This window comes from Eleutherodactylus coqui, chromosome 13 (assembly GCF_035609145.1).
Source record: "Eleutherodactylus coqui strain aEleCoq1 chromosome 13, aEleCoq1.hap1, whole genome shotgun sequence".
Classification (NCBI taxonomy): Eukaryota; Metazoa; Chordata; class Amphibia; order Anura; family Eleutherodactylidae; genus Eleutherodactylus; species Eleutherodactylus coqui.
This window is the reverse complement of record NC_089849.1, coordinates 22,674,151-22,690,605: the sequence shown is the minus strand read 5'-3', so window position 1 is coordinate 22,690,605 and position 16,455 is coordinate 22,674,151.

The following is a 16,455-nucleotide window of genomic DNA, read 5'->3' as shown; positions in this document are numbered from 1 at the left end:
ACAACCCTTGTGTACCCTCCCTTCCAACCCTTACCCAGCTGTCCATTTTCCCTTGTATTTTATTTTATTCAAGTAGTATTCTATTTTTTTTCCTCCAATCTCGGATTTTGGTTCTTTATAGGTTATCCCCCTTTGATGTTTTAATTTTTAGTTCTGGTTGCTGGATTCTTGGCACCAGAGGGTTGGCATATTTTTGATGGGATACCTTATATGTTGCTATTCCCCCCACCCCCCTCCCACAGTTCATCCTTGCCTTTTTTCTTCCCCCCCCCCCCTTTCTTTTTTCCTCTTTTTTCTTTCTTGTGCCTACCTCATTTGTTTTGGAGCTCTGATGTCGGAAGACATCCGGCAGGGTATTCTTACTGTATATTGCCGGCTGCTCTGTTGGCGGGGGCCTCTCTGGCATGTCACATCAAATGGTGCCATTGTAAAATGGCAGAAAGAGAAAGCCCCCTAGGAAACCCTGAATCCAAAATTGAATTGCAAAGGGTTAATAGCTGTCTACAAATATCTGAAGGGCTGTCACAGTGCAGAGGGATCAGCCACAGGCGTACTTCTATGGGTTGCAAGAGTTGCAATTGCGACCCGGCGACTGAGCTTAGGGGTCCCACGGGCCCCCACGATATACAGATACATACTAAGTGCATTACTACCAGTCGCGGTATGTGGTTGTTGGAGGCGGGGAGGAGGGGATGCTGATGCAGTGCATGCAGCTTAGCATAGCCAGATGATGATGTCATCCTGCTTTTCCTGGACATCTAGTGCATAGCATCTGTGTGCCCTGCTCTCCTCTCACCATGGCTTGCTACCAGTGAACAGCACAACGTTTTTTCAGTTTGTCCTTTGCTGTCTGCCAGAGTAGTGCAGAGCAGAGGTCCGGTTCTGGGATCATGACTCCCATTACAAGTGTGGTGGTCCATAACTGTGTCCTCTATGTCATAGTCTGACTGCTTTGTCTTTTTGTGTGCATTGTGAAATAAAAAAAAGTAACCCTCTCACCCGCTAATATTCAGTGGTTATAGCTTTGTCTAGATTTACTACAAGTTATTCCCTATTCCATGGATAGGGAAAAATGTGCTGATCTGTGGGGGTCTCACATCACTGAGAGACCCCTGCTGATCTTAAGAACTGATTGGCCCTTTTCTCATTTGCAAAAGGAAGGACTAGAAACAATGGGATGAAACTAAAAGGGAGGAGATACAGATTAGATATTAGACAGTGAGGGGATCAATGAGTGGAACAGGCGGCCACGGGAGGCAGCGAGTTCTCCTTCAATGGAAGTCTTCAAACAGAGGCTGGACATATATCTGTCTGGGATGATTTAGTGATCCTGCACTGAGCAGGGAGTTGGACCCGATGACTCCAGAGGTTCCTTTCAACTCTACCATTCTAGAATTCAGTACATAATTACTTTTGTTGCCAACCTCTGTACTTACGCCAGCTCAACTATTTGGCGCAATGTTCCATGTGGGGTGTAACTAGTAATTTTCAAAGAAGTAAAATTATGTCCTATGTCCTATTAAAAAAAAAAAATAATAATAATGCATTCCATCTTTTTATGTGCCTTGGCAGCAGCTGACTGGCACTGGTTAGTAAAGTTTAGTGTCCAGCAATATAACCAAGACCCTTTCAGGGCTCAGTCAGACGGGCGTTTTTATGTGCGTATGTTACTTGCGTTTGCGATCCACATCTGTATAGAACCAATGGTTTTCAATGGCAGCGGTCATATACCCGATATTTACCTGCGCACAAAAATGTGCAGCGGTAAATATAGGGCAGCAGAGTTTAAAACGCAGGTAACTGTGGCATCTGTCTTTCTTGGATGTGAAACCTTGCTGTCACATCCAGGGGTTTCATCTTGTGCCCAATGGGGTCGGCGGCAACAGTGCTGACCCCATTGGGAACATACAGTGAAGATTGCGATCCTCTGTCACAGCTGTGACAGCTGTGGCAGAGGATTTCTTCATCTCTGTGGGGAGTCCCCTTGTCACTGAACACTGTGACAGCATTATCACAGTGTCTAGTGACAAGAAATCCTTTGCCACAGCTGTGGCAGAGGAGCACTATGTTTTACCATTGAATTCAATGGAGCCAGCTCCATTGAAAACAATGGGCTGCCGGCAAGCCCTGCAGTGATTTTTTTGGGAAAGGCTTTAAATATAAGCCCTTCCCTGAAAATCATCCCTAAAACGCTCCAATCGGGTTCCGTCTCAGGTTGGAGCAGACCAGCACTTAATAGATCCCATTGACTTTTTCTTCCAGAATTTAGGATTTGTGGTGGAACCTCCAACCGGAGATGCCAACGCAGTTGTGAAACCACGCTTAGATTGGTGAAGGAGCATCATGGGGTTGTAACTTGGCACGATTCCCTCACCCTTTTTCATCAGACATACACCTGGTAACTATGAAACATCTCTGCAGGAAATCCCCGGAGCGTCGGAGCAGCTTGATTCTGAGAGCATCTTGCGGTAGAATCAAATATATCTTGATTAAAATTCATATTTACATTAGCGGTAACATCTGTTGTCGCCGCTCTCCTCTCCTGAAAGGCATCAGCGTCTTACCATCCACTTCACTTTGTGTTTGTTGCTCATAAATATCCAATGAAGCATTTGTTTAGCGCTTAAAAGTGAAGGATTGAGATAAGTAACAGAGTCACAGCTTGAGACAGCGCTGCTCAAGACACGACTTTTACATTTCAAGTATTCCCACAGAGTCGAACCTTTCTGGGTCTTTCAAAATCACGTTCCCCCAAAGAACTCAAGCATATGGTAAAATGCACCGGCCTTATACGGCTTGGTATTTGTAGCTTGATTCTCCAAAACTTCTCCTAGCTACTCCCTCCATGGAAATGAATGGAAACCCTATGAGAAGCGAATCGCTCCCAGGACATATACAGTGCCGGCCTTAGATCAGATGGCACGCTGTGAAGAATTTGTTACGGTGCTAATTTTTGTCCGCCTGTATATTACTTGTGCAGAAAGCAGAGAGATAGCAGCATATCCATACCAGAACAGCTTGGTGAATAAATACTATACTAGAACCAAGCTCGTAACATAAATACAGGACCAGAACCAGGGCCATCACATGAATACTGTACCAAAACCAAGCTCATAACATAAATACAGCACCAGAACTGACCTCAGTACATAGATTCAATACTTGAACCAAGCTCAAACATGAATACAGCGCCAGAACCAAGCTTGTAACATAAATACTGCACCAGTACCAAGCTAAAAACACAAATACAGCACCAGGATCATTCCATAAAAATTGTACCAAGAGCAAGCTCATAACATAAATACAGCACCAAGAAACAAGATCACAACATAAATACTGCACCAGAACCAAGCTCATAACATAAATACAGTACCAGAACCAACCTCTGTTCCTAGATACAATACATGAACCACGCTCATAACACAAATACAGCTCCAGGACCTGCCTCAGTACATAGATACATAACCTGAATCAAGCTCATAACAGACGTACAGTCCCAGATCCAAGCTCATAACATAAATGCAGTATCAGAACTATGCCGATGGGATGACATTTGTACCTCTGAGTATCAGAAGGGAGAAGACAAGAACAGTAGGAAAATGATTTATGTAGCTCAACAAGACACAGCTGCGCAGAGGAAGAAGATCATCATATCAGGAGGACCTAAGAGGGGTGGTCACCCCCAGCCTGTACCCGCCTGGTGCTCTGCCTACAAGCTAGTGGCTGGTACCTTGTGTGACTACATGCATTGCTCATAGCTTAGGCCGGCTATGTGCATATGCTCATATGCGTTCATTATCAACTGTGGGCACATGTACTCTAAGGGCTCAGTCAGACGGATGCTTTTATGTGCGCATGTTACTTGCGTTTGCGATCCGCATCTAGTAAGAATCAATGCTTTTCAATGGCAGCAGTTATATGCCCGATATTTACCTGCACACAAAAATGCGCAGCGGTAAATATAGGGCAGCAGATTTTAAAACACAAGTAACTGCGGAATCCATCTTTTATGGATGTGAAACCCCTTGATGCTGTCACATCCAGGGGTTTCACCTTGTGCTCAATGGGGCCGGCAGCAGCAGATGTGTCCGCATTGACATACAGAGAAGATTGTGATCCTCTGTCACAGCTGTGGCACAGGAGCGCAATGTTCTCCCATTGAATTCAATGGCGCCGGCACTACAGCCAGCTCTATTGAAAGCAATGGGCTGCCAGCAAGCCCTGCAGTGATTTTCGGGGAAGGGCTTTAAATATAAGCCCTTCCCTGAAAAATCATCCCTAAAATGTATAAATTTATATATACTCACCTCTCCACAGCTGCCGGGGCTCAGGTGCAACACACAGTTCTGGGATGTATTAAGAGAAGCATAGAATCTAGATCACGTCAGATCTACTCTTTCCTGGTCAGACCTCATCTGGAATACTGTGTCCAGTTCTGGGCACCCCAAGTTGAAAAAGACATGGATAAACTGGAGCAAGTTCAGAGAAGAGTTACCAAGATGGTGAGCGGTCTGCAAATCATGTCCTATGAGGAACGGTTAAAGGATCTTGGAATGTTTAACTTGCAAAAAAGTAGGCTGAGAGGAGACTTAATAGCAGTCTACAAATATCTAAAGGGCTGTCACAGTGTAGAGGGATCAGCCCTATTCTCATCTGCACAAGGAAGATGAAGCAATGGGATGAAACTGAAAGGGAGGAGACACAAATTAGATATTAGACAGTGAGGGTGAACAATGAGTGGGACAGGTTAGCACAGGAGGTGGTGAGTACTCCTTCAATGGAAGCCTTCAAACAGAGGCTAGACAGACATCTGTCTAGGATGACTTAGTGATCCTGCATTGAGCAGGGAGTTGGATCTGATGACCCTGGAGGTCCCTTCCAATTCTACCATTCTGTTATTCTCATGGTTCGTATTTGGAATTCTCAATTAATGGAAGGAAAGAAGCAGAATACAAGGACACATTTTTAATACAATGTATCATAATCTCCGAAAGATACTGTGGTGAATGAGGCCGGCGCTTCATTAGATGTTTATAAGTTCCCACAATGCTGTATTCACTTGATTTGGAAAGATCATCCGCTCATACATCTGCAGTGTTATTCAGTGCATTGTTCTTACCATTAAGATAGAGAGAGGCACAACAATGTAGCATAACCTCAAGAGACGATCAAAACCGAAAAGTTCATGGCCAAATATCTGCATTAGGTTTTTAGTAACCAAAATATGTGAATCAAGGAAGTAAAGAAGAAGTTTTTATATTCTATGGGAGCCCCCCTTCCACAGAGATTGCACCTCCAGATGCGGCATCACATACTAAGATGACCATCTATTTTAAATTCGCTTTCAGTTGCCTATCCTGAGGTTTTTGGTTCATGAATAAAATGCCAAATTAAAGACCCTACAGTACAGTCCTTAAACTGGGATCTATGAGTCCCTGAGGGGCTTCCTCTACCACAGCCTGACCCCATCAACAGCTACTTGCAGAAGGATATTGCTCACAACATCACTGCTTCTAACTTTTTATTAACAGTTGATGCAAACTTGAGCTCTGCTCAACCGTATGGGTTGATGGGTGTTGATGAGTCAGGTTTGCACCAGATTTCAATTTCAGGATTCAGGGTCTTTCCTTAATTTTCCTGTCCTTTGATCGCCCCCTCTGAATCTCTTTGTTTAATCAGTAAGCTGATGTAGTGACCCGGAGTTAATGGGATCCCCTCCAGAATGTTCTATGTCTGTCTTGTGCCACTGTCTTGTCAGTGTCAGTGCATCAGGTTATGTGTATTGGATGTTTGAAGGACTGAAAGGGCTAATGTCTGGTATGTTCTGTCCTGTCTGGAAAATGTATCATTTTGTGTGTATTATTTGTGATCATGTGATGATGCTTGATATATGTGTTTGCAAGGAGTCAATAGTCAGTGTGTGTGTGTGCTTCCAAAGAGAGAGTGCAGTGAGAAGGGAGAAAAGAGAAAGAGAGAGGGTGTCAGGCCGGCCCATGCATAGGGTATTGAGGAGGCCGGGAGACTGCCTGATGCTCAGCCTGGGCCTGTTCAACCTAGGAATCCTCTGTACTACTGCTGAGTACTGAGGGAATGGAACCGCTTATCAGCGAGAAGACAGGAGGATTAGTGTGAGTGTTTTGCCGGTGGAAAAAGTGATTTCCGGGAGTGAAAGGACATGCAGATAACTTGGACTGTGGACTGCTCTAATACACCATGAGTTCCACCGAGGTAGAAGACTTTTATGTTGTGATTCCTGCAATTGTTATCGACTTTTTTGAGAAGTTAAGTAAATGGACAAGATGGACCTTTCCCGGTCTTGTGCCAAAATATATTCTTCTGGTGTTGGACTATTTTATTCATCTACAAGATCCACTGCAGGAGGAGGAATAGTGGCGTCGGAAGTGACAATTTGACTTAGGGTAACCGCTGGTTACTATCCCTGTAATCTCCCTGAGCGGCAACAGGGTCGGGTCCCGAGCTACCCTCAGGGAAGGAAATGGTAGAGCCCCATGAGAAGTATAGCATCTCTACCCCGCTGTTTCCTTGGCTGTAGGCCTGCTCTTCAGACGCTAATCTGGCATCGGCTATTTTCCGGTTCTGTCCGCAAGACTCGTCAACATCCCTTACAAAACAATTTTTAAGGAGACATATCCCCAGCTATAACACAATCAAGTTTTAGGTCTTAATAGTATCATAGTATGTAAGGTCAAAAAAGACATGCCATCCAGTTCAGTCTATTTCCCCTCAATGTTGATCCCGAGGAAGGCAAAAAATACCAATGAGGTAGAAGCCAATTTTCCCCAATAAGCAAAAATAATTCCTTCCTGACTCCAATCTGGTAATCAGAAAAATCCTCAATCACCGACCCTTCTGAAGTAATCAGTCATATAACATGTAATATTGTTACACTAAAGAAATAAGTCTCTGCCCCTCTTATACTCTTTATTGAGTTCACCATCACCACGTCCTCAGGCAGAGAGTTCCATAATCTCACTGCTCTTACAGTAAAGAACCCCCTTCTATGTTGGTGTAGACTGCACATGTGGCCACAGCCGCACTCTGATCCCTTTCTGTCACCCCCCCCCCCATTTTATTACTTCCTTTATGCTCATCCTATGGCAATGCCATGGTGCAATGCTCAGTGCTGCCCTTGCGCCTGGTTTTCCCTGAACCCCCATAGATGGCAGGTTCCTCCTGTGCCCAGCAGGAAGCCATTAAACCTCACTTTCTGGCAACCTGTGACACCATATGTATTTGGGAGTGGCAGTCTGCTGTATAGATAAGGGGAAAAGACAAAATTAAACACAGTAAGGCTTACCCCCCCCCCCCCCCCCCCCCCGCTCGCCTTACAGGTGACTCATAGTCAGCCTTCGTGTCTCCATTACTAAGCCAGCTACGGTGCCCTTATAACACAACAAGCCTGAGTGCCCCCATTGCAGAGACACATTACCTATTTAATATAGCCAGCCTGAAGTCCCCATAACAGCAGTAAATGCAGCGTAACCTTAAGGGTTAAATAGCGGATTTAAGGGTTAACACACAGTGGATAAAATCTATGTAAAAATCTGCATATAATTTGCACCCCATTTATTTCAATGGGAATCTGTGTCCCTGTCTTCGCGATGTAGTTTGTCACTTCTTGATGCGGTTTCCGCAACGTAACAGGTCGGAACTGTGTAATCCGCTTGCGGAAAATAGAACGCATGTTCTATTTTACCGCAGATATCAGCGACTTAAAGCCCATTGTGCTCTATGGTTGCAGATATACCCTGTACACAATTACATAGCATCTGGGCTGTGGGTAACCGGTTATTCGCAGGGTCACGGCCGGGCTCACAGCTGGAATCCACTGTGGGAGGTCCACAATGGAGCCACACTCTGTAGCAGCGAGCATAGTTGCGCATATGGCTGTGTGAAGCTGCCCTAAGGCTTATTTCACACGGGCGAGCACGATATCGAGTTTCACAGCCCGGTATTGCGCTAAGGACCATGCGATTTCTCTATGGTTGCGAGGCGTTTTAGTGTCAAAAACGCCTTGCATCACTTCTGGGAAGTAGCGATCCTCCAGCATGGCTTTCAATGGGAAGCCTCGCATCGCACTTGCATGTACCTCGCACACCGTGCAATATTTTTTCCAGCCTTATTGCAACAAATGGGTGAGGCGTTCCAAGGGAATGCCCAAATATAGGACATGCTGCGATTTTATCCCGCACCGTGATACGATGTGGGAAGAAATCGCTCTTGTATACGACCTCATTCTAAAGAATAGGGGTGCTATTCATGCAACGCATAAATCTCGAGGCAATTTTCTAGGTCGCTTGAAAGCGTCAAAGTATCATGGGAGCCTGGAGCCTTCTGAGGGCCCTCAAGGCTGCCAAGATTGTTCACCTAGCAAAACATCACTGTGGCATGTCTTTGATAGGCAGCCTATAATACAGTATAATGCAATACCATAGTATTGCATTATATTGTATAAGCAATCAAATGATTGCAAGTTCCAGTCCCTTAGGGGGACTAAAAAACAGCAAAAATAACTAAGATAAAGGCTTTTTCATTACTATGAAACACTATTAAAAAAATGTAAAGACGGGTATCACTGCACCCATAAAGACCCAGTTTATTTAAAAAAATGACATTATTAATCCGTCAGAAGACAAAAAATACCATGCCAAAATTGCACTTTTTGGTCACCCCATCTCCAAGAAAAAAAATTCAATAGAAAGTAGTAACCCAAAAATGGTACCCATAAAAATTACAGGTTGTCCCGCAAAAACAAAATCAGCCCTCACACACCTCCGTCGACACAAAACATAATGATTAGGATTTTTTTAAAGTGGAAATGCCAGAACTGCAAAATGTGACCTGGACAGAGGAGCATCAGTGACCCTTGGTCATGAACGGGTTATGGAAGAGAGGAAAAAAAGACTGTCTTTAATTTCCTGGCTATTTCCAGTGCCTCGGATTCTCCTGTATGGTAATCAGATGGTCCCATAGCAAAGGCTTGGAAACAGACCAACCCCATAAATACACAGCAGATAGCCGCGGGCGCAGGAGACCTGGCATAGCCCTTGGCGCCGCTTCTCTATGTCCATTCAGCTTTATTTCTTGACTTTGTAATTTAGCTGCAAAGCAATTTCCAAATATTAAACTTCCAGGAAGTAAAGGGTCCCACAAGGGCCTCAGATCCATTAGCATCAGAAAGTCATTTCTGTAATGTTGAGTCGCCCCCCGTGAAAATCACCTAATATAATCCATGCGGAGATTTTACAATTCCAGACAGATGAGGATTTAATGGCCGACGAAGCAAACAGGCAAATTTATAAGATTACGATGAAGATTACTAGAAATAAACCTCTCCTTACTCTCACAACATGATTAGCGAATGCGGTCCGTAGCAGGCTTGGTGATGGTCCCAGAGATCAGACCACCACTGCTCAGACATTTACGGCATAACATATGCCAATGCAGTCAATGTGTTTCAGATTAAAACTTTGTAGGTAAATTTTTTAAAAATGCAAGGGGTGGACAAAAATATGGAAACACCAGAAATATTGCCATGATTCCCTCCAAACTATACAGAACTGTACAGACAAATGACACTTACCAGGTGTTGACTCTGGTATACAGATCTTTGCATCACGCAGCAACTACAGCACCGCCTACTAACTTTGCTGTAGTACAAATGTATGGATCCCGGACCATTAGGAGGGAACCGCATGTGATTTTAACCATTAGCACGAAGTTGCCTTTTTGACTGCTGCTTGGTTAAGAGCTTTCCTCCCAAATTTGTGTTTACTTCACCTCTTGCCCTGCTCTGGGTGGTTTTGGGAGCCAGCCAGTAACAGTAGCTGAGTGGCTCAAACCCCTGGCCAATGGGATCTTGTTGCTTGGGTAGACGTTCACTTCTGCCCAGCAACATCTGTGTCATATTACCTCCACTTAAAACCGGTCTCTACATGTCTTATTGAAATATGGTTTTTAATCCCATGTAATTTAAGTCATGCATTTTGTACGGTGTTTCCATATTTTTGTCCACCCCCTGTAAAATCAGCGGAGTCTCTCCCAGCTAGAAACTTCCTGGTAGTCAGATCTTTCTAGATGTGCTATCATAGAAATCCTGCAATGAATGGTCGACCACAGGGGCGTAACTGTAGAAGCTGCAGAGGTCCCAGTTGCACCCAGAGATTGAGAGAGCCCGAAGACCCCTCTGTCACATAGAAAATATCAATATGCAATAGTTCTGTGGTATGATATCACTCTGGGCACTATCTATATGCTATGATATCAATGCATGCATTATCCAAGTGCTGTGACATCCCTATGTGCATTACCTCTGTACTATAGCATCAATGTGTCCATTATCTCTGTACTTGTGAGTACCACGACCCAGGCTCTTCACCAGTAATACAGATTATTCTGACTTCATCATCGTATAATCCCACTAAAGGTCCTGTGCTAGTAATCTGATCAGGGGACAGTGACTGCAGATTTCAGTTAGCAGATTAAGGCCTGTGTCACAGGAACGTACTTGCGCAGCATTTTGCACAGTATATAGAACCTATTGATTTCAATAGGTTTGTTCACGTAAACGTATTTTGCGCCCGCATTTCGTTTGCGCAAAACAATACGCAGCATGCTCTATTATCCTGCGCATGAAAATAGAACATATTTAACTAACTTAATTGCCCATTTCAATGAATGGGAGCATGGTTGCACAGTAAAACACACACATACACGTGCAAATACACACAGCACATTGTGTAAATATGCAGCGCAAATGTGCGCGTAAATACGTTTACGTCCATGTGACGCTGGCCTAATGGCTCCTGCAGACAAGCGTAGGTTTTCATACGTTTGTGGTAGCGTGACGTAATAGCAGGCTATCATGTGCGTAGCCGTGCATTTTGCTGTCATTTTCTGCACTGCTGAGCCTGTTCACATCGGCGCGGGACACACCCATGCCGTGATTGAAATCAATAGGTTCCTTTCTCTGTTTTGCACAAGCAGGGAAAAAAGTGCGCAAAATTGTCCATCAGCAGAAGTCCTTAGTCATTTGGTTTAGGCCAGTTTCACACGGGGGCGGGAATCATGTGCGAGTTTTGTGCATCGCGAGACACGCAAAACTTGCTTGAATATAAACTTTATTCTTTTGAATGGAGTCATACACATGAGCGATGCTGTGAGGAAAAAAATCGTGGCATGTTCTATTTTATTGTGTTCCTCACAACGCATCACCCTTTGATTTCAGTGGGATTTTAAATACATTGGATGGCTCTCGTATGCCGTGCGATGTGCATGCAAGTGCGATACGAGATTTCCCATTGAAATCAATGGTAAACACCTCCAGCACCTTCATCACCTCTAGCCCCTTCATCACCTCCAGCCTCTCCAGCCCCTCTATCACCTCCAGCATCTCCATCCCCATCCATCACCTCCAGCCCCTCCATAACCTCTAGCCCCTCCATAACCTCTAGACCCTCCACCACCTCCAGCCCCCACAGCCTCACCAGCCCCTCTAGCCCCTCCATCACCTCTAGCCCCTCCATCACCTCTAGCCCCTCTAGCTTCTCTAGCCCCTCCAGCTTCTCTAGCCCCTTCATCACCTCGATCACCTCCAGCATCTCCATCCCCATCCATCACCTCTTGACCCTTCATCACCCCCAGCCCCCACAGCCTCTCCAGCCCCTCTATCACCTCTTGACCCTCCATCACCTCCAGCCCCCACAGCCTCTCCAGACCCTCAATCACCTCCAGCCCCTCTATCACCTCTAGCCCCTCCAGCTTCTCCATTCCCTCCATCACCTCCAGCCCCTCCATCACCTCCAGCCCCTCCATCACCTCCAGCACCTCTAGCCCCTCCAGCTTCTCCAGTCCCTCCATCACCTCTAGCCCCTCAAGCACCAGCCTCATATTCTGCACCTGGAAATCAGTTCAGTTGTTCTGTCTATATGTATAGTTCCCACAGTAGGAAAGTAACAAAGTCATCTATATCCTAGAACATTTGCAAAATTATTGGGACTTTTTCTTTTCTGAAAACAGGATCAAGGTTTCTGTCAAAACATATGAAAAAAAGTGAAAGAGCAAAATGAATTTTCTGTGCTTCGGTCTCACGTTTCTCCCGCTATCACTTCCTCCTAATCTTTAGTTATAAGTAAGTATGGTCAATCTCCCCATTATTACCGGCCATCACATGAGCATCACATTATTCTGGGAAACATCGGAATCAAAAGTATTGAGATATCATTATCTATTATCCACGTCACTGTGTTTATTATCCATGTACTCTGATATCAATATGTTTTTATATCTGTACAATGACATCACTGTTTATTATCCATGTACTGTGACATCACTGTTTATTATCCATGTACTGTGACATCACTGTTTATTATCCTTGTATTGGGACATCAATGTGTTTTTATATCTGTACAATGACATCATTGTTTGTTATCTTATGAGCTGTGACATCATTGTTTATTATCCGTGTACTGTGACATCACTGTGTTTTTATATCTGTTCTATGACATCACAGTTTGTTATCTTCTGTGCTGTGACATCAATGTATGTAAATTTAAATTACCTCTAACCTCCTATGGAGAGGAACCACTAATTTTTTATAAAACAAAATATTGCCTCCAGCTCTGTTTGTTACCACCACACCATGTCACCAGAATCGTCCTGCTTCAGAAAAATCACTGCTTGTTATCTCTGTACTGTGACATTACTGTGTTTATTAGAGCCATATTCGCTGCCCATTGGCCTTCCCCACACCAGACTCTCCCCTCCCCAATCCATACTAAACGCAGCAGCAAGGCTCATTTTTCTATCCAGCCATTCCTCAGACGCCTCTGCATTATGCCAGTCGCTGCACTGGCTGCCCATCCACTGCAGAACTAAACTTAAACTCCTCACCCACGAAGCTCTCCATGGCTCCACGCCACCGTACATCGCTTCCCTTCTGTCCATACAACACCCAGCCCGCACACTCCGATCCGCTAACACTCAGACTAAACACCCCTGTAATACGAACCTCACATGCTCGCCTCCAGGACTTCACCAGAGCAGCACCCATCCTCTGGAACGCTCTACCCCAAGGCATCCGGACAATTCCTGATGCATTAAATTTCAGACGCGCCTTAAAAACGCACATCTTCAGGGAAGCATAACAAATCTCCTGACTTAGTCCCCGTGCCCCTCCCTAGGGCTCCCAACACTTTCCACCCTGCTTATCGCATACAACCCCTGCACCTCCTTACCGCCCCCACCCTGTGTTTTCCCATGCCTTATCCCCCCACCCCCTTGTGCCTCCTGTACCACCCCTATCCCGTTGGCTTCAAACTGATTGTATATGACATGTAATTGTTGTATTGTCTGTGTTCTCCTATGCCTAAACGCGCTGCAGAATAAGTTGGCGCTATACAAATAAAGATTATTATCATTACTATGACATCACTGTTTGTTATCTTTGTACTGTGACTTCACTGTGTTTATTAGAGCCATACTGTGACATCACTGTTTGTTATCTCTGTACTGTTACATTCCTGTGTTTATTAAATCCATACAATGACATCACTGTGTTCACTAGCTCTGTACTGTGACATCACTGTGTTCACTATCTTTGTACTGTGACATCACTGCGTTTCTCATCTCTGTACTATGAGATGGGCCAATGCTTTATTTACCTCTTAAGTAGATCCTACGACTATATATCGCATGTAAAGTCTTTGGACCCTTCTTGGTCTGCCTGTTCTTCGGCAGAGGGCCAGGGGCTCTATCCGTTTATAGTCACGCGGCATCCTAGAAGGCCAAGAGCACACTGATCCCAAACATAATTTGCTTGCAGTGCCACATTACTAGACCAGACCCTGTGGATAAATCAAAAATAATCCAAGCTTTTTGTATTCCTCAGGTCCAGTGAAGTCATCCATGTAATGAACACGGCATAAAGATTCATTACCTTCGGGGTATGCTGATTGGATCACATTTGGTTACAGTTTCTGACTTGTTCTTGACTGTTTGATGGGTTTATTAGTGCGAGATGTTGCTCACAGCTCTATCTACCCTGCGTCTCAATTAAATATATTTGTTCTTGTTTTTGCAAAATCCCCGTAGCCATTCGTTATCTCTTTATATACTATTTACTTATCCATGCAAGCAACATAAATGTCACAGCTTATTCTGGGAATTAGTGGGATGGAGACAATGTTTTCATGCAGAATGTGAAAGGAGAAGAGAACAATAAACTGAGATAGAAAAGGGGCAGCGAAACATTGCCCAAAAGAACGGTGGAGATGCAACTCCTATGAATCTTGGGGGTTGTCCAAGTATAGAAAAATATATCTGCTTTCTTCCAGAAACAGCACCACACCTGTCCACTGGTTGTGTGTGGTATTGTAGTTCAGCTCCATTCACTTCAGTGGATTCGAACTGCAATACCAGACGCAACCTGTGAACAAGTTGTGGCGCTGTTTAAAAAAAAACAAAACAAAAAAACAATAATGTTTTTTCTAATCTTGGTTAAAACACATTGCTTTCTAATGCAAACCTACACTACCTTATTAGACCCTCCCATCTAGTAGCATGTTGGACCTTTTCTGGCCTTCAGAACTGCAGCAAGTCATAGTGCTGTAGATGCTAGCGGGTGATGAAAATGTCCTGAAGGAATATCAGCCCTTGTGGACAGGAAGCTTCCGGTAGTTTCCGCAAATTATATGGCAGTACTGACATGTTCTGACCAGCTGACAGCAGGGGGCTCTTCAAGTCATGCTACTTGCACCACATTCTGACCTCCCATCAGCACAGTGCAACAGAAATCTGGATTAACCAGGTGATGTTTTTCTGCTTTTTTTGCCCACTGGAGTCTCGTCTTTCTGTTTCACTTAGACACAATGATGCTGGAACTGGTCATCTGCTGTTATAGCCCATCAATGCTAAGGAACGTTAGTTGGAGCCCCAGCAATTAAAAAATCGGTTTTCTGTGGATACTACCATTTCCCCCCAAAAGTAAGATCTACCCCAAAAGTTAGCCCTACCCCGGTTTTCAGGGGAGTCTTGAAATATAAGCCATCCCCTGAAAATAAGCCCTAGCGGAAGTACATAAAAAAACCCATCAATACTCATCTGGCCTGTGGCGTCTGAGTCCCACTTGCGATGGTACCTAGCAAGCGCTCGATCATTTACAGCCATTCAGTAAATGACATCACTGAATGGCTGTGATTGGCTCATCGAGCCTCGTCTGTGATTGGCTGGCACTCGATCCAATCGCAGCACTCGCTTTGTTGGAGGTGGGGTATTCAAAGCCCCGCCACCAGAAAGAAGAGGATATCTGCGCAGAGGACACTGCAGACTGCCGCATTGCCGTCAGAGACTAGCAGTGCGAGGCCCTGGGACGCCACGGACCAGTTGAGCATAAGCCCCCCTCCCCCAAAAATAAGACACCGTGCCTCTTTTGGCGCAACAATTAATATAAGACAGTGTCTTATTTTCAGGGAAACACGGTAGATTCCTCAGCTGCTGTATAAGCCGTTATGGAAGAAGGTCTTAGTATCCAGGATGACATTGGGATAAAAAGTTGATGTTTCTTTTCCACTTCAGAGAATTTTCTAAATTTACATTTTTTTTCCACCCTAGGACAGTGACAAAGAAGGACTACAAGTTCTTCATATGAGATGATGCGTCATTACTACAAGCAGAAAAACATCCTGTAGGACTTTCCATGGGAAGTTCTGCTAATCTAGAAGGGGATTTCTGAGAATTCTCACATTGATCGTTATTTGATGTGGCTTAATAAATTAGACAGGAAGTGAAACAGGAGTCTTCATCTTCATATTTCAATCATGGGAGTTCTTATATATGATATAAGCATGCGATCAATGGTCCCGGAGTTGAACTTTAGGTGTTTTTGGAGCATTATAATGAGAAGTTTTCTTCTGCAACTGGCCAAACTTTGTTCACATGACCTATTAGGGACTGTGGATGCCATGGGGTGGTGGTAGGACATGTTTTGGACCCCTGTTTTTCCCATTTCAGTGTGTGGAGCTATGCTAACTCGTAGACAGCCTACTACTTAGGGACATATGTGATTCCAATCTTTCCTTCACTCCCCATATTCAATCTCTTCCTCGCTTTTGTCACCTGCACCTCAGAAACATCTCCAGAATCCACCATTTTCTCTTAGTGGAAACTTAAAAAAACCTATTATGGTTGTCCTGATCCATCTGATCCTTTCCTTTTGACTATTGTAACTCACTATTGATTGGTCTTCCCCTCACTAAACTCTTCCCTCTCCAGGCTCATCTTTTTGTCCAACCACATTCACTACCCTTTGCCAGTCACTGCACTGATGCCTCCACCCTATAACAATCACTCCATTGATCCCTCCAGGCTGTGCTAGTCACTACACCGAAGACTCCACCCTGTGCCTGTCACTACACTGATGCCTTGGCCCTCTGTCAG